Source organism: Melospiza georgiana, chromosome 25, assembly GCF_028018845.1.
Source record: "Melospiza georgiana isolate bMelGeo1 chromosome 25, bMelGeo1.pri, whole genome shotgun sequence".
Taxonomy (NCBI): Eukaryota; Metazoa; Chordata; class Aves; order Passeriformes; family Passerellidae; genus Melospiza; species Melospiza georgiana.
Genome location: NC_080454.1, coordinates 2,161,633 through 2,179,925, shown reverse-complemented (window position 1 = coordinate 2,179,925; position 18,293 = coordinate 2,161,633). Strand labels below are relative to the sequence as shown.

The 18,293-nt window shown below is 53.3% G+C and overlaps 1 pseudogene; it reads left to right on the top strand.

The window, feature by feature from the left end:
• LOC131093333 (zinc finger protein 850-like) overlaps positions 1–9,435 on the top strand; it is a 628,085-nt pseudogene extending 618,650 nt beyond the window's left edge.
• The last annotated feature ends 8,858 nt before the right edge of the window (positions 9,436–18,293 follow it).

The following is an 18,293-nucleotide window of genomic DNA, read 5'->3' as shown; positions in this document are numbered from 1 at the left end:
AGCAGGGAGCAAGGGGATCAGCCCAAAGCTGCTGGCCACCAATGGCCCATGTGGCCCTGAAATCTCTGTGTGCTCTGCCCACGCCGCCCCATGTCCGCACAAGGAGAAGAGCCCTCTGCAGCCGTAACAGGGCTTGCAGCTGCCCCGGCAGCCCCCGCTGGCAGCCCGCTGCCCTCACTCACCAGTGCAGATCAGCTGCAGCTCTTGCTGCTGCCCTCTCGGGCGCTGCCCGGCCATACCTGTGAACACAGAGCCTGTCACGGCCCCAGCGGCACAGCTCCCTGCCAGCGGCGCTGCCGGGGCTGTGGCCACACGGGCTGCTGGCCCGGCAGGGCTCAGCCCGGCCCTGGCCGCACGCTGCCGGCCCGGAACACGGCTGCCAGAGGGCGGCAGCAGCAATGCCCAGGCCAGGCGGGGCTCCACGGACATTACAGAGTGGCAGTATGACATCACAGAGAGGGTTGTCTGATATTACTGAGGGGTTATGACATCACAGAGGTTGCTGTGAAATCACAGAGTAGGGTATTAGGCCCTACTGCAGACTCTACTATCATGGAGGGTGGCTCTGTTACATCAGAGAGTTGGTTGTGACATCACTGGGTGTCTGAGTGACATCACAGAACAGGCTGTGACATCCCAGGACAGTGACATCATTGTGTTCCTTTGTTATATCACAGAGCTTTCTGTCACATCACAGCACAGCTGTATGACCTCAAAGAGGGATATCCCAGTGTTGGCTCTGTGACACAGGATGGTTTTGTGACATTCCACAGTGGGCTGTGGACATCACAGGAGGCTGTGGGACATCACAGGTGGCTGTGTGACATCACAGATGGCTGTGGGACATCACAGGGGCCGTGTGACATCACAGGGGAGCTCTGTGACATCACAGGGTACAGTGTGATATCACAGGAGCTGTGTGACATCACAGGGGCAGTGTGACATCACAGGGACTGTGTGAGGGCACTGGGGAGGTCACTCTGCCCCGGCCCCCCTCACAGCTCCCCCCAGAGCAGTCAAACCCTGCTCATGCACAGTGGGGTCCCCTGTGCCCCTGGGTCCCCCCGCCCCCGGCCCCGCAGCCTACCCCAGAGGATGTTCCACGAGATCGACCCCAGAGCCTGACACGGGGACGGGGGGCCGGGGCCCTGGGGGTGGCACAGGGGGACAGGGACCCCCGGCAGAGTCCCCGTGTCCCCCAGGGCCAGAGCCTGGGCCAGGGCTCCTTCACCCTGTTACCAACAAGGCCTTGAGAGCGCTGAAAAAATCCCCAGCAAGGGAGCAGCAAAAACCAGACTGAATATTAAGGGACAGCAGCACAAAGTTCCTTGGCAAGAGTCACTCTGCTGGTGACTGGACACTTCAGGCACACCAAGGAAACAAAGCAACAACAAAACCAATAAAATCCAGGCAATCAAACCAGAAATTCGAACTAAGAACTGTCGAAATTTGTGCACCTGAATGTGTGCCTAAAGGACAGTGAGGGCAAGGATAAAATGAATGCAGCCTAAAAGCTAAACAGAACTCAAATTTAACAGGCCTTGATTGATACCTTAGACTTCAGTATTTAGCAAAATAACAGCACTTGACAGTACTTAACCTTACTTATAACCTAGGACTCAATGATTTTACAGTGGAAAAACACTTAACAATATTCAGCTTAGTTTATAACTTATGTTCAACTTCACTACTTAGCAAAAGAAAAACTCCTAGCAGCACTTAACTTAGCTTACAGTTTGTGACTCACCCTTACCTACAGGCCTGACTGGCTCAGCCATCCAAGGCACTCAGACCCCTCAGAGAGCAGCATTTCTGCCACATTTCCCCAGCACAGGCACTCCTGTGTGCACACAGACACAAAGAGTCAGTGCAAGGCACCTGTGAGCAATTCCCCTGAGGGCAGGCAATGCTCCCTGTGGATGCTTTGGCATCTCCCCAGCAAAGGGCAAAGGGCTGAGCCTGGAGGAGTTGGGGGATCGGCCCAGGCTCCGAGAGTTCCTGGCTGGGAGAGGCCCCACTCAGAGGGAGTCGCTGGCCCAGGAGAGCTCCAAGGTCTCCTTTTGGAGCGCTGTTTGCAGGGCCCCAAGAGAGGGGCTTCAGTCCCAGCAATGGTTCATCCTGGCCACACTTGGCCCCAACAGCTTTCTTTGGCAGTGTGAGAACAGGGATCTTATGCCACTGAGGGAACACAAACAGGTCCCAGGGCTGCTCCTACAGAAACCAGGAGCTGGTTGGGCAGCAGCAGTGCCTTGGGCAGACAGTGTTTGTGATGAGCTGCAGAGGAGCTGAGCCCAGGGGCTACTGGCCAAGGCCGAGGCCCAAGGAGCATTTCTCAGCTGGCAGGGCGGCCTGAGAAGGGGAGGGGGGAATGCAGCAGCACAGGGCCCATGGAACCAAGGGACCATTGTGACACTGTGGGGCCCTGTGAGACCAAGGGACCAGTGTGACACTGTGGGGCCCTGTGAGAGCAAGGGACCAGTGTCACACTGTGGGGCCCTGTGAGACCAAGGGACCATTGTGACACTGTGGGGCCCTGTGAGAGCAAGGGACCATTGTGACACTCTGGGACCTCATGGAACCATGGAGACCACGGTGACAATTCTGGGCCCCATGGAACCAAGGGGACAGTACTGACACTGTGTGACTCCATGGAATGTAGGGATTATTGTGCCACTGAGGGGCCCCATCAAACCAAGGGTCCATTGTGACACCAAGGGGCCTCATGGAACTGTGGAGACCATTATGGCACTTTGGGTTGTCATGGAAACAAGGGGCCATTGTGACACTGTGAGACCCCATGGAACCAAATGTCCACTGTGACATTGCAAGGCCTCATGCAACCATGGAACCATGGAAAGATCATTAAGTCACTTCACATTCTCATGGAACCAGGGAGCCATTATGACACTGAGGGGACTCTTGGAATCCTGGAGACCATTGTGACACTATGAGGCCTCATGGAATAAGCAAAGCATTGTGGCACTGTGGGGCACCACAGAACCAAGGAGACTATTGTGACACTGTGGGGTACCATGAAACAAGAGGCCTTTGTGACACTGCAGGGCTGCATGCAAGGGGCCATTGTGACATTGTCAGGCCTTCTGTCATCAGTGTTCCTGGGTCCCTGTGGTTCCATGAGGCCTCATGATGTCTCAAGGATCACTGGATACCACAAGGCCCTGAGGTATCCCAAAGGATCCTTGTTTCCAACTGGTCTCACTGAGTCAAAAGGGCCTCTGGATTCCATGAGAACCACAGTGTCACAGTGTCCCTTTGGTTCCATTTCATCCTGTAGTGTCACAAGGATTCCTGGGAACCATGAGGCCCTGAGGTATCACCATGGATGGTTCCATGAAGCCCCAGAGTTTCATAGTCTCCTCTTGGTTCCATGGAGGCCCATGGTCCCAAAGGAGTCTCTGGATTCTACAAGACCCTGGAGTGTCACACGGCCGCTATAGTCCCATGAGGGTTTGCAGTGTGACAATGTCCCCAGGAGACACTGCAGTGTGACAATGTCCCTAGGAGGCCCTGCAGTGTCACAGAGGAGCAGCACTGGAGTGGGCAAAGCACCAGGGGAGGTTTGGCAGTGTTCCCGTGTTTGTGACACATGTTCCCCTCTCTATGATACCACAGCGGTTCAAGACTGAGCATTGCCCTGTCTGTGACACCACAGGGGTGGCAGCCACAGTGTTCCCCACTCTGTGACACCACGGCTCTGGCAGGACCATGTCCCCCTCTATGTGACACCACAGCAGAGACAATTCCAACGGTCCCCTCTCTGTCTCACTACAAGGGTGGCAATTCCTATGTTCTCCTCTCTGTGACACCATAGCTGTGGTAGCTCTAAAATTCCACTCTCTGTGACACCACAGCAGTGGCTGCCCTAAATTCCTTCTCTGTGACACCACAATAGTGAGAGCCACAATATTCTCCTCTCTGTGACACCACAGTGGTTGCAGCCCCTGTGTTCCTGTCTCTGTGACAACACAGCTGTGCCACCCCTCTTCCCCCTCTCTGTGACACCACAGAGGTGGCACCCCCAGCGTTCCCCTCTGTATGACACCAACACAGTGACAGATCAAATATTCCCCTCTCTATGAGAAAACAGTGCTGGCAGCACCCATGTTCCAATCTCTCTGACACCACATCGGTGGCACACCCAACATTGCCCTGTCTATGAAAACACAGTAGTAGCAGCCCCAACGTTCCCCTCTCTGTAACACCACAGCAGTTGAAGCCACAACTTTCTCCTCTTTGTGACACTGCAGCTGTGGAAGCTCCACATCCCTCTCTCTCTGACACCACAGCAGTGGCTGCCCCAACCTTCCCCTGTCTGTGATACCACAGTGGTGGCAGCCCCAAAGTTCTTCCAGTGACACCACCGCTGTGGCAGTCCCAATGTCCCCTTCTCTGTGGCACCGCAGCAGTGGAAGCCCCAAAGTTCCCCTCTCTATGACACTGCAGGGATGGTTGTCCAAAGTTCTACTCTCTATGGCAGCGCCACAGTGGCAGTTCCAACATTCCCCTCTCTGTGACTCCTCAACATTTGCAGCCCCAGTGTTTCCCTGTCAGTGACACCCCAGTGGTGGCAACCTCAAAGTTCCCCTGTTTGTGACATGACAGCAGTGGCAATACCAATGTCCCCCTGTCTATGACAGCAAAGCAATTGCAACTCCAGTGTTTCCCTGACAGTGACACCACAGAGGTGGCACCTACAGCGTTCTCCTCTCTATGACAGCACCACAGTGGCAGCCCCAACATTCCCCTCTCTATGACCCTGCAGGGGTGGCAGCCCCAAATGCTCCCCTGTCTGTGATACCACAGCAGTGACTCCCCCAACATTCCCCTCTCTGTGATACCACTGAGTTGGCAGTCCCAACATTGACTTCTGTATGACACCACAGCGGTGGCAGCCCCAAGATTACCCTCTCTATGTAAAACAGGGATATGACAAAACAGGGGTAGCAGCCCCAAGGTTCCCCTGTCTTTGAGCCCACAAGGATGGCAGCCCAAACACTCCCCTCTCTATGTTACCATAGCAGTGGGAGCCCCAGCATCCCCTGCCTGTGACACCACAGCTTTGACAGCCCCAACATTGCCCTGTCTGTGATATCACAGTGGTGGGAGCTCCAGCATCCCCTGTCTGTGACACCTCAGCTTTGGCAGCCCCAACATTCTCCTCTCTATGACTCTAGAGCAGAGGCAGCACCAATATTCTCCTCTCAATGACAAGACAGCACTGGAAGCCCCAGCGTTCCCATGTGTATGATACCACTGTGGTGTCAGCCATAAAGATCCCCTCACTATGGCACCACAGCAGTGGCAGCCCCAGTGTTCCCCTCTCTAAGAAACCACAGCTGTGACAGTCCCATTTTCCCGGTCTCTGTGACACCACAGTGGTGCTGCCTGAATGTTCCCCACTCTGTGACTCTGCAGCTGTGGCAGCAGCACTAGAACAGAAGCAGCATCTGTGGAACACCAGGGGTGCAGGGGAGGATCAGAGAAGGAGCAGTGGAACAGTGGGAGATGAGCAGTGTTGGAGCAGCAGTGGAGCAGCCGTGAAAGAGCAGAGGAACCATGCTGAAACAGCACAGCACAGCTTCTGAGCAGCAGTGGAGTGAGCATAGAAAAGGAAGAACAGTGGTGGCACAGGAACTCCAGCCATGGAACAGTGGTGGCACAGGAACTCCAGCCATGGAACAGTGGTGGCACAGGAACTACAGCCATGGAACAGTGGTGGCACAGGAGCTCCAGCTATGGAACAGTGGTGGCACAGGAGCTACAGCCATGGAACAGTGGTGGCACAGGAACTCCAGCCATGGAACAGTGGTGGCACAGGAGCTACAGCCATGGAACAGTGGTGGCACAGGAGCTACAGCCATGGAACAGTGGTGGCACAGGAACTGCAGCCATGGAACAGTGGTGGCACAGCCCCACAGCTGTGGAGCGGTGCCTGAGATGCTGAAGCTGCGGGACACAGAGCGGCTCCCAGCGCTGTGTCCTGCAGGAGCCGGCCCCGCACACACCAGAGTGATGCCCCTCAGGCTGAGCCAGAGCTGGGGGCACAGGCAGGAATTGCTGCTGGGCTGTGCCAGGTGTGGATCGAGTGCATTTAATGGTGACCTGGGGATTTGATCCTGCTCATTGCAGCTGCTTTTGTGCTGTCGTGGCTGTTCCTGATCATCTGAAGTCATGAACTCAGGAGAAACTTGGGACAAAAGGAATCAAAGTGCCTTCTGTCCTGCTGTCTTGGTTTGGAAAGATAGGTGCCTGCTAAGGAAGGCAGGAGCCTCCCCTGAAATGGAGAATGTAAAATCCCCACCACCACCGAATTGCTAGAAATTTTAAATTAAGGGGAGGTCTCAGGCAAAAAATATGGGAGCAGGAAATAACAGTTCTTTCATAGAGAAGAAAATAAAAGGATAAAATAAACAATGCAGTAAACTAAAACAGCACCTAGAGAGTCAGAACACAACCTGACACCCTGTTGGTCAGGGTGTTGGTAGCAATCCAATTGGAAATGTGGCTGCAGTCCTCCTGGAGTGTCAGGTTCTGTTGGAGCAGGGGGTCCTGTAGAAAAGGGTGTAGTCTTTCTCTGAGGATCCAGTGGAAGAAGAGGCAGCCGCTGTTCCTCTGGGAAATCCAGTGGAGAAGTTGTGCTGCTATTCCAGAATCTCCAGATTCTAGCTGGCTAGAATGCTTGGCTCTTCCCTTTCGGCAGAGCATCTCCCAGTGGGATGCTGTAGTTCTTATCAGTCATGCAGTGACATTCAATAGCCTGTTATCAGCAGATGTCCCCCCAGGAGGGAGGAGTGGTTGTGGAAGTGATAAGGAAATCTGCCATACAGATGGCAAATAGAATGCATCTTGCCTTGCAATCCGGGACACCTGCAGAGAAAGACATCTTGGTAGAATTTAATGATTTCTGATTTGGGAAATCATTAAAAAAAAAGTGGGTCAGTTATTGGCCTGTGGTTTGTTCTCATCCAGAAAGATGTTCCAAAGTACTGCAATTTGGCATTAAAAACCAGGAACGTGCCTCTTCATCTGGATATTGCACATGGACTACAGAGCTATTTGTCGTCATTATGATAGGAAAACAATTGGAGATCTTTTCCCAATTTAACTCTTTCTTCCTGTCTCTGGGATTAGGCCTCCAACACCCACTGTTGGAGTCTTCTTTCCATAATCTGCTCCTTTGGAGTTGGGATGTGACAAATCAGTGGGAGGAGGGAGAGACCATTAAAACTGCAAATTCTGTTTTTATAGTCTCTGGATTTCCAGTGCTTAGAAATTGTCATGTTTTCAACTGTCTGAACAAATCCCACATTGCTTACTTTTTCTGTGGCAGGAAACCTTCCTTTGGCCCCATTTAGGAACTGACCCTGGGAAACACCTCATTGCAGATGCTTTTTTGTTGGTTTTGCTAAGAGATGACAAGAAAATCAGCACACGGGGCAGGGATGAGAGAAAGGGAAGAAACAATTCCTTTCTTTATCTTCCTTGTGGGAACTCTCCTCGAGAGATTGTGCTCCAGCCAGAGACTTCCCAGGCCAAGGGCTGAGGAGATCAATTCAGCTGAGAGAGTAGAGGCATCTCCTCCCTGGTCTGTAGCCCTGGGGCTGGGAGGGGACACGGGTGCCCCCCTTGCACCCCCTGGAATGGGGGATTCCTCCTGCCTCTGCCAGGTGCTTCTGATCCTGGCATTAGCCCTGGCCTGGGCGCTTCTGCTCTGAGCTCCCTGCCATGGTCATTGCTGGTGCTGGAGGGCAGGAGGGAGGGATTCAGTGCAAACCTGGAAGGCGCCAGTGGGCTCAGAGGTGTGTGGAGGTGACAGTGACAGAGTGACATAGGGAGGTGCAGATGGACACAGGGACAAGACAACACCCCTGGGAAAACTTCTTGGAAATTTGGGGGACTTTGAGTGTAAAATACACACGAACACAGAGACACAGACACAGAATGCTGCAAAGCATTTCCCAGCTATCTTAAGTTGAACATGGGGCGTGTATTCTATTCCTATCTGATGGGGCAGTTACCTTCTGTTAATTGGGCAGTTTTCTTTATCTCTTCCAAAACCCATCCTCCCTCCCAGGGATACCTTCTGTTAATGGGCAATTGAGAGCCACTGCATGACTGTTAAAATTCCATCATCCCATTGTGAGAAGCTCCGCCCAGAGGGAGGAGCCAAGCATTCCTACCTGGATATAATCAGAGGGCTGGAAGACCAGAGTCAGCCTTTTCCACAGGATTCCCATAGGAAGACCAGGCCAAACACCACCACCACTGGATCTTCAGAGGAAAACGCCACCATCCTACAGGATCCCTGCTTCAACAGAGTCACACCTGTCACTGCAGGTGGACTGTAGCCACTGTTTATTGGGACTGCCACTGCCACTGTGACCCACAGGGTGTCAGGTCGTATTCTGAATCTGTCGTTGTTTTTTCTCTGTACTATTGCATTTATATTTTAATTTTCCAGCTACATAACTGTTATTCCTAGTCCCATATCTGTTGTCTTAGAGCCCCATAATTTCAAAATTATAACAGTTAGGAAGGAGGCTGTTTACTTTTTTCCATTTCAAGGGAGGGTCTTGCTTTCCTTAGAAGACACCTGTCTATTTAAACTGAGACAATGCCCCCGGACACCCAGGCGGGTGAGGAAGAAGTCAGTGCCCCTTTCCCCTTCTCTCCTGCTCCATCTCCCGGCCCAGCATGGCCCCGAGCTGCAGGACAACCCTGCTGCCAATGCCATCCTGCCGGAGAAGCACAGGGGACATCTCCTTCTCCTTCCCTGTGGCACAGAGGCAAATCCCATCCTGTCCTTGTCCTTCCTCCTGCAGGCAAGAAGAAGAGGATGGAGACCAGGGAGGACAAATCCCCACAGCAGAACCTCATGGAAGAGGCCACTTTGAGCGGCTCTACTGCACAGGAATCCAATGGAGAGGAAAAGTCCCAGAGGTCCGACAGGACGAGGGGCACCAAACCCAGCCTGGGTTGCTCTGAGGAGGAAAGACCCACCCTGGGCCAGGAAGGTGGACAGAGCTTCAGCCAGAGCTCAGAGCTGGTGGTCCGAAGCTGGAGCAGCTTCATGATGGGGAGAAGCCCTACAAGTGCTTGGAGTGTGGGAAGGGCTTCAGGTGCAGCTCTGAGCTCGTCACCTACCAACACATCCACACCGGGGAACGGCCCTATGAGTGCCTTGAGTGTCCAAAGATGTTTCACACCACTTCCACTCTCATCAGGCACCAGCGGATTCACACAGAGGAGAGGCCCTTCCGCTGCCCTGAGTGCGGGAAGGGCTTTAGAGAAAACATCAGCCTTGTTACCCACTGGTGCATCCAAACCAGGGAGAGGCTCTACGAGTGTCCCAAGTGCGGGAAGAGCTTCACCCAGAGCTCTCATTTGACCAAACACCAACAGAGGCATCGGTAAGGGAAGCCCTGCAAATGCCCCCACTGCAGGAAAAGCTTCTTGCACTGCTCCAGCTTCATCCCCCATTGGAAGATCCCCTTTGGGAAGAGCCCTGGTGATCCATGTTCCCTGTCATCAATGCTGGGAAGACAGCTGTCCCTTTTCCTGCCCCTGCCAATGACATGATATGGGTCCAAGAACATGAGGGTCTGGCCATGGTTGTGTCATTATATTCACTCCCACATCAGGTTATTGCTAGGGGCAGGAAAGGGACTGTCTCTCTAATTCTCCTGAGGAGAAGGGCATCCTTTCCAGGCAGGAGTGAATATGTGGCTGGAAAGAGACAGTCAGTGGTCTTGTAGTTTTCCCTGTAAATAGTTTTTCTGATCCTTTCTGTTACCAGTGTTGTTGCTGTTCCAGTTTGTTCCTTATCTGGTTGCTGTTCCCAATAAATTGTTCTTATCCCAGCCCGGGATCTTTGCCTTTTGTGCTTCCCATGGGAGGTGGGAGGGCAGCGAGGGCAGCACGGTATTAGCAGGAGCAGAAAATTGGGGAATCCCATTCCTGAACCCCAGCCCCTGAAAACCGAGCATCCCAGCTGGTGCCAGCCCTGGTGGCCATGGCAACAGCCTTGGGAGCGGGTCCCTGGCTGGGGCTGTGGGAACCTCTTCCCTCTGGTGCCCAGGGACAGGAGTGGAGGGAACGGCTGCAGCTGAGTCGGGGCAGGCTCCAGTTGGATGTCAGGAAAAGGTTTTTGCCCAGAGGCTGCTGGGGCCCTGCCCAGGCTCCCCAGGAAGGGTCCCAACTCCAAGGCTCTCTGAGCTGCAGCAGCGTTTGGACAGCGCTGCCAGGCCCAGGCTGGCATTGTTGGGGTGTCCTGTGCAGGGCCAGCAGTTGGACTGGAGGATCCTGATGGGTCCCTCCCAGCTCAGCCAATTCTGTGGTTCTGGTATCCCATGAGCCTGGGGATGGGGCTGACAATGGTTGCCATGGCAACGGGCTGTGGCTGCAGGCCTGAGCTGGTGTCCATGGCAACCATCCCTGGCATGGGGTATCCATGGAGCTGCCAAGGGACCGACCATAGCAACAGGGGGCTGGGGATGGTTGCCATGGAAACTGAACATAGCAACAGGGAGCTGGGGATGGTTGCCATAGAAACTGACCATAGCAACAGGGGGCTGGGGATGGTTGCCATAGAAACTGACCATAGCAACAGGGGGCTGGGGAGGGTTGCCATAGAGACTGACCATAGCAACAGGGGGCTGGGGAGGTTTGTCATGGAAGCTGTCCAGAGCAATGCGTTCTGGTGATGGGTGCCTGCTAAGAACTGAGTTGCCACAGGCACTCAGAGCGGTTCCATGGGAGGTGCCCTGATTTTTTAAGATTTTCTAAGATATTGAAATTCTTGTAGCGAACTTTCTCACACACTTGCTGTAAATAACTTTTGGTTTTGCATTCCTTTATGGAGGAGGAGAAAGTTGATGGATTCTTAGTTTGTCCAGTGTCATTGGAGAGGTGGCACTGTCACCCTCCAATCCACTGTCACTCTTGGGAAACTAAAAATGTCAGAGTCAGAAAATAAACTTCATTTTTTTTTCACCATGAGAACAGCGGTGTGCGCTTGTGTTCTTTTGTGTCCTATAGCAACACATGGGGACATTCCAAGAGTCTCCAGGCTGTTCCAGAGCTGGAATGTCCCAGGCAGAGACAGGGGCTCCATGGAGACCTCCCTGGGCTTTCTGGGGATGGTAAAGAGCCCTGTGGTCAGAGGAAGTCTCAGCCATTCCATGCTGGCATCCCAGGGCACCTTGGGCTGCAAAGGCACCGATCTGTCACAGGCACTCATGGGGGCTCCATGGTGACATCCCAGGAGTCCCCAGGCTGTCAAAGAGCCGGGATGTCCCAGACACTCACAGGGTTCCTGTCATGGGCAGATATATTTATATAAATATATTTTCTCTATTATGGTAATGATTAGACAAAATTTCCTTAACCAGAAATATTCATGCCAGGATGCAAGAGACGTAAAATATATTATACAGAGCACTAGGAAATTATTTCAAAGCAACTGTATTAAGGAAAATCTGTAATTAAGCAGAGATTTATGTCACTCCCCCAGACCAATGACCATGGGCAATTCCCTTTGGCTCAGCCTGGAGCAGTGACCTTCAGGGTGTCCCCACCACTGGGAGGAATCCCCACACCCCTCAAGAAGGGAAATGTCAGGAGATGCTGCCATTAAAATTTGGGATGGGGCTTTTCTCATCTGAGGTGCTGCCCTGTCAGTCAGATGTGCCCAGCCTGGGCCAGCTCAGCAGCTCTGCAGAAGCTCTCAGTGGTGTCACTTGGTTGTTCCTTTCTCTGGGGATTTTTCGAGCTCTGCCACAGCTTCAGCTCCCTCTGAGGATGTTGAACTTTGAGATGGAGGAGTCAGGCTGGTTTCAGCATTATTCACCCCCAAAGCAGTATGACACCCCTCCTTCATTGCTTACTGGGGGCTTTGCAAACAGGGCCTTGCTGGAGTTGTTGGAGCCCATAGCAGGCAGAGCCTCCTGCTCCAGCAGGAACTGCCTTTCCTGTGCCATCAGCAGGGCAGGTCCCGCTGCAGGAAAAGCCCCAGGCCAGCCCCAGCATAGGGAAGGGCTTGGGCACAAGGGCAGAGTGCCGTGCTGGGAGCTGTGCCAGGGAGAGCCTGAGGCACCAAAGGCACCTTGGCAGCAGCAGCTGCTTGCAGGCCATGGCCAGAAGCCTCCCTTGGCAGCCCGACCTGGTGGCCACCACCGCAGAGCTGCTGCCTCAGGGCTTATTCCTGGCTGGGCTCTGAAAAGCCACTTCTGCCCCAGGAGCCTGACTGGGAAGCCATTGGCCCCAGCACCTTGGGGACAAGATATTAATGACAAAACTCTTCATGGCAGCAGAGCCAAGGCAGGGGCAGAGAAAAGGGGAGAGCCAGGCCCAGGGGACAGGGCTGCCATGGTGATGGCTTTGAGGTCACTGCCCCTGCAGCAGCCTGGCTGCCCTCAGCAGACATTCTGTCCAGAAGCCTTGTGAGGGCACCCAGCACATCAGAGAACCCACAATGCAGGAATTCTGTCACTGGGGATGAGCGGGTTTCAATGGGAGAGGTTGCACAAAGCTCCTGCTCTTGGACAATTCCAGGGATGGGGAATCCACTTCTCTGGAAAAACAGCTGCAGTTTCCTGCCACTTTCTTAATTGTAAAATATTTCCTCCTTCTAACAAATGTTAATTTGTCCCCATTCAGTTTAAAAATACTAACTCGTTTTCTGTCACTGTAGGATTTAGGAGAAAATAACTTCGAATGCTATTTTTCCCTTTTCACAGACCTTGGAGAGGACTCAAAAATCTCCCAGAATGGGGTTTGGAGGCCTCATCACAAAACCAGCAGGGAGAGTCTGCGGCCTCTGTGGTCAGTGGTGTAGAGACTGAGGACTGAAAGGGAATAGCCTGGGAGGGATGGATGGGTGGTTTCAGAGAGGCTGGAGCTTTTCTTCATAGTAGGAATAAGACTGAAGAAGACGTAATAGCACCAAGTGCAGCTTGGGAGGTCCAGACTGAACACCAGCAGAAAGGAATTTCCCTGTCAGGGCAGGGCTGTGGTGCAGCATGTCCCCAGCAGGAGCCTGGAGCAGCCCCAGGCTTTGTGTGGGCAGGCAGAGGCAGGCAGGAGGCAGAGCTGTCAGCAAAGGAAGGGCCCAGCCAGGTGGGGCAGCTGGGGGATGCCGACAGCCTGCAGGGACAGAGGCGAAGGTTTGCTCAGCAGCAGAGACACCTTTCCCTTGCTTGTCCCCTGCTGTCATCACTGCCACCAGTGTTCTTCTCTACCTGGAACCTGGGGACATTTTCTCAGTCCTGTCTCTCAGATGGATCTATTTAAAGCATGAGAAACTTCAGTGTTTCACCCTCTTTTTGAGTCCCTGAGAAGGTTTTTGGAGCACACTTTGAGGGACTGAGTCTGATGCAAAGAGCACCAAAGCCCCAGAGGCTAATTAAATTCCCTGTGCTGTGTCTGTGCTGCTGAGCTGGGCCGGGCTCCTGGCCCAGAGGCAGCTCCTGGCAAGGGCAGCGCTGCAGAGAGACAGCTCTGGACAGGAGGAGCTCCTGAGCACAGCCCAGCAGGGCTGGGGCACTGCCAGGGCCCCTCAGGGACACCAGCAGGGCACAGACATTGCTCACAGGGGCTCAGCACTGGCAGGAGCTGTGGGATGGCCCAGAGGGGGCTGTGTCACAGCAGCGCCTCTGTGGCTGTGTCATAGAGGCTCAGAGCAGCTGGGATGTCAGCAAGGGGCTGAGTGACAGCACAGAGTGGGCTGTGTGAGGTCACAGATTGGGCTGTGACATCACAGAATTTGTTGTGTGAGGTCACTGAGCAGCTACAGCGTCATAGAGGGGACTTTGTGACAACACAGAACAGGCTGTGAGATCATGGCATGGCTGCATGACATCATAGAGCTGGCAGTGAGGTCAAAGTATGTGCTGTGACCTTACAGAGTGTCAGTATGACATCACAGAGAGGGTTTTGTGACATCACTGAGGGGGTTGTTACATCACAGAGCTGGCTGTGACATCATAGAGTAGGGTGTGAGGCCATAGAGCAGATCCTGCCATCATAGAAGGTGGCTCTGTGACATCAGGGAGTGGGCTGTGACAACACTGGGTGGCTGTGTAACATCATAGAACAGGCTGTGACATCACAGTAGAGATTGTGAAATCATAGAGTGACTTTCTGACATCACAGAGACTTCTGTGACATCACAGAGCAGCTGTATCACATCATAGCGTGGAGCCTCAGAGTTGGCTCTGGGATATCACAGGGGCAGTGTGACATTCCACAGGGGCTGTGTGACATCACAGGGGCAGTGTGACATCACGGGGGCAGTGTGACATCACAGGTGGCTGTGTGACATCACGGGGGTAGTGTGACATCCCAGGGGCTGTGTGACATCCCAGGGGCTGTGTGAGGTCACTGGGGAGGTCACTCTGCCTCAGCCCCCTCACAGTTCCCCCCAGAGCAGTCCAACCCTGCTCGTGCACAGCAAGGTCCCCTGTGCCCCTGGGTCCCCCCGCCCCCAGCCCCACAGCCTCCCCCAGAGGATGTTCCACGAGATCGACCCCAGAGCCTGACACAGGGACAGGGGGCTGCGGCCCTGGGGGTGGAATAGATGGACAGGGGCCCCCCGGCAGCGTCCCCGTGTCCCCCAGGGCCAGAGCCTGGGCCAGGGCTCCTTCACCCTGTTACCAACGAGGCCTTGAGAGCGCTGAAAAAATCCCCAGCAAGGGAGCAGCAAAAACCAGACTGAATATTAAGGGACAGCAGCACAAAGTTCCTTGGCAAGAGTCACTCTGCTGGTGACTGGACACTTCAGGCACAACAATGAAACAAAGCAACAACAAAACCAAACAGAATCCAAACAATCAAACCAGAAATTTACTGAGAACTGGGGCTTTCATTCCTAAGGAAAAGAACTGTCCTTCTTATCTAGGTGCGCATGGCCAGAATTGGGATTTCACCTCCAGTATTCCCTATTGTGACAGAGTGGAGGAGTTTCTTGGCTCAAGACATTTCATGTGTGGGGAGTGTTGCAGTGTGTTGCAATTTCCTGTTTTAAACTTCCCAGCCCCTTCCCAGGTGTGGCAATATCTCTCTTCCCCTTCCCCCTCGCCCCCTGCGGGGCTGTCAATCAGTCTTAACATTCCAGCAAGGTGGTTGCTCAGGTTCAAAAGATGCCCCTGTGCCCAGAGGTCATTGGCCTGTCTGGGTGTCATCATTCCCTGAGACCCTGCCCCTCCCACCTGGTTGGTGGCTCACCTGTCCCTCCCCTCCCCCTTCCCCCGGAGCTTAAAAAGTCACTCAGGCCATGAGGTCAGGATTCTGTTGGAGATGTTACCTAAGATTCAGACGTCTGTGACCATGGAATAAACTCTCGATATTAACCCTCCAGCAGAATCTGTCTCCTTTTCCTCCTCACCTTAGCCTGAAGCCTTCGCACCTGAGGCAAACTGAGTTTCTACAAGCCTGGACTTGTTTCGGCGCTCAGCTACACCATCCAGCCAGCCAAAAGTGTCTCTGAGGTGAAACACCACAGTTGCCGCCTTTGGCCCAGGAGCCGGGGTCAGACGAGCCCAGGCACAATCTACCTGGTAATATTGGGATCTTATTCCAATAGGGGAGGAAGGGGCAGGTCCAGCCCTCCCCTGCCCTGGAACCCCAGCCCTGCCCTGCCCTGTGACCCCAATTCCCCCAGAGCCTCTATCCCAGCCCAGCAGTGGCTGCCAGTGCCTGGCACAGCACAGGCAATGCTCCACAGCCACCTCTGCAGCCCCAGCCCAGCTCCTGAGGGACCAAATGACCCACAGTCCCACCTGGGGGAAGGGCCCAGGAAGACGAAGGGGTATTGCAGGCTGACCACAAGACAAGCACTCATCTTGACCCTACCTCCTCTTGGAATTTCCATCTGAACGCTACTGGAATCCAGGAGTTGGTACCTCTGTGTATGCTCCTCTGTATCCTTTTTGCCTCTCTCTCTTTCTGTGCTTTTCTTCTATTTTGGTCCTTTTGCAAATTTGAGTAATGTAAAATTCAAATACCTTAGTGTTTGTGAAGTTGAATGGGCCAAGTCAGTGCTTTAAGAAGTGTTCTTTGTTGATTGAATGTCATATTAAACCTTTTGCCAAAAATTCTCTGATTTTCCAAAGTTACCAGTAAAGACTGTTTTGTTGTTTTGAGCTCCTGAGGATCTCTTGTTGGTATTTCTCCAGGAAGTCCAATTCAGAATACAGAAACAATTGTAATTCCTTTTAAATATCTCCTTGACAGAGTTTTCTACTGGATGGAAGTCAGGGCTTGAGTGCCCTGCTTGGCACAGCCCAGGCAGGGCTTTCCCAGCCACATTCCACACTCCATTTCCCAGCTGGAGCCACTGCTGCCTCTGAGTTGTGCTGCCCCAGCCCCAGGGACGCTCTCCTTGTCTGCCCATTCCCCCACGGTATCTGGGCAGGGATGGCCTCAGTGGGGGCTGCTGACATCCTCAGCACCTTGGAGGCTGCTGCTGAATTTTCCTGCTCCAGAGGCTTGTTCAGCCTTCAGCTCTTCAGTGCAGGAATTCAGTGTCCCAGGGCTCATTAACATTCAGAACACCTTAACAAGCCAGGCCTCTGGGAATAATTTGATTTAAGCGTTCAAATCAAATGTGTGGTTAATTAGTCATATTTCAGAAGCCAATTCAATGTGAATACCCTGAATTTAAAAAAACAGCAAGAAAATATTTTTTTAGGTCCTGTAATTTTTTTTTTACTAGTAATTCATTGAAATGTGCAATGTCCAATTGACATTGAATCCAAATACCTCCTCAAGCAGTTTGACTGGGTATGAATATCAAGACATTTCATGGCTGACAATCAGACTCTGTCCCTACCCCCATCCCACCATTTTCCCCATCCAAGGCTGGCACTCAGAGCAGCCTTGTGCAAATCTGAGCTCCCTCCAGCCCACACTGGACCTAGCCAACAGACCACAGTTGAACAGGATATAACTTAATAAAAATTACACCATTAAAATAACAATCACACAATTACAAACTCTTCCCTGAGCTATGTGCAATGTCCCAGCATGTCTGATGACTCCACTGTTCACAACTGATTTGCATACTAAAATTAATTTTTGACTAAGGTGGTTCTGTGATAGATATAAACACAATTAAGGTATTTGTTCAGGATTCTTGTCCTGGACTGAGGACATAACAGCTCAAACAATTCCTGATTTGCAAACCTATCAGTGGTGAATGGAGAAGGGAGGTGAGGCTGCTCTTGGTGTTGAGGAAATGCTGAAACCAGCCTGACTCATTTCATCGTCTCATGCCCTGGCTGATCTCCCCTCTTTCCCCTTCCACCCATTGGCTTTTGTCTCCCACCAGCCCCCAGTAAAGAGCCTGGCTCTGTGTTCTCCATCCCCTCCTCGCTGGCACTGCCAGGCTGGGATGAGGAGCCCATCAGCCTTCCCTGCTCCAGGCTGGACAAGCCCAGCTCCCTCAGCCTCTGCTCACAGCCCAAGGGCTCCAGCCCCACCTTGGAGGCCCTTCCCAGACCCTGCTCCAGCTGCCAGACATCTTTCCTGCCATGGGGAACCCAATCCAGGCCACAGTGACCTGGATAATCCCAGTCCTTGATGTCCTGGTCACACAGCCCTGGCCCCTTGTCCCCATGTCAGGCTCTGGGGTGGATCCTGTGGAACATCCTTTGGTGGAGGCTGTGGCTCCAGGTGGGCCGGGGGGATCCTGGGGGACAGGGACCCTGCTGGGCATGGACAGCGTTGGAGTTGTTGGGAGAAACTGTGAGGGGGAGCTGGGGCAGAGTGACCAACCCAGTGACCTGACACAGCCTGCTGGGATGTCACACAGGCCCTCTGGGATGTCACAGCCCATTCTCCAGTGTCGCACAGCTGGTCTCTGATGTCACACCAGAGTCTGTGATGTCATTGTCTGCACTGTGATGTCAGACCTCTGCCCTGTGATGTCACAGCTGGATCTCTGATGTCACAAAGGCAGATTATGATGCCATGGCTGCTCGATGACCTCACCTAACCCACTCTGTGATGTCATAGCCCACTCTGTGACCACATGGTACCAGATGATAAATTGTCTCCACCAGGTGAGCTGACACCTGGAGCTTGTTCTCCACAACCCCAGGCCTGTGGAAACCAGACAGTGCCCATTGTGTGAGAAGGGGAACTGGAAATTCAGCAGCCTCAGTGTCCTGCCAGCTCAGCCAGGCCCACTGGAACATTGGGATCCACGACCACCAGGGACCACCAGGGAGACCCCCAGGACAGGAGAATGCATGGGTAAAGGGGAGGGGAAATAT